Genomic DNA, 854 nt, shown 5'->3' with positions numbered 1-854 from the left:
AAAGAGATTTGGTTTGCCAATAATTAGGGATTTTGGCTTAACATTAAACCTGTAGAAACGTTGACGACTGTGGAATAGCGTATGGATGGAATGCACTATCGCTGTTGACCCATTCAAAGTGGTTTTAGAGATTTCTGGTCGAATATTTTCCTGTGTAGGATATCTCCCACAAAACTTCTCAATCTTTATTGGTATTATCACTAAATTGTTAAAAATCTAAGATTGATCGTAGAAATTATTACTGATGAACTAGTTTTAAATTCTATAACTGTATAGCGAACATTAAGCAATCAAATGGAATACAGAAAGAAATGTGTCCCTTAAATTTTAACTTAACCTCAAAAAGAGACGCTTGAAACAATAATATTATTTTCATTATAAGGCGCCAGACTTAAAGGAGAGCCCTCGTATATACCAGATTCAAAAATATATGGAAATTAATGGATATTATGTTGAAGATGTAAAAAAACAATGAAAACTAAAATTATAAACTTTAAATTATTTTAATCAAATTTTTGTGGCGGCCTTTTATTAGTCCCATCCTATATAGTTGCTTAGTAGGTATAAATGATAGTAAATATCTATTTCATTAATAAATATATTTTTTTTTTTTTCTAATTTTATAATCTTAAATAAAATCAATAAAAAAATTATTGCATATATGTATTTTATTTGATATTTTTTATTCATTTTATTTTTTGACTTAAAATTAATATAGAAAGTTAATAAAGTCTACAAATTTATTTTAAACTTCAAATTTATTTTAGTTTTATATTTTGAATATAACCGGTAATTAAAATATCTCTTGCTTCACATTTTGCAATTAATTTTGTAGAATAATATATTTTATCAAA

This window comes from Teleopsis dalmanni, chromosome 2 (genome assembly GCF_002237135.1).
Source record: "Teleopsis dalmanni isolate 2A chromosome 2, ASM223713v2, whole genome shotgun sequence".
Lineage (NCBI taxonomy): Eukaryota > Metazoa > Arthropoda > Insecta > Diptera > Diopsidae > Teleopsis > Teleopsis dalmanni.
This window is presented reverse-complemented; position numbering follows the sequence as displayed.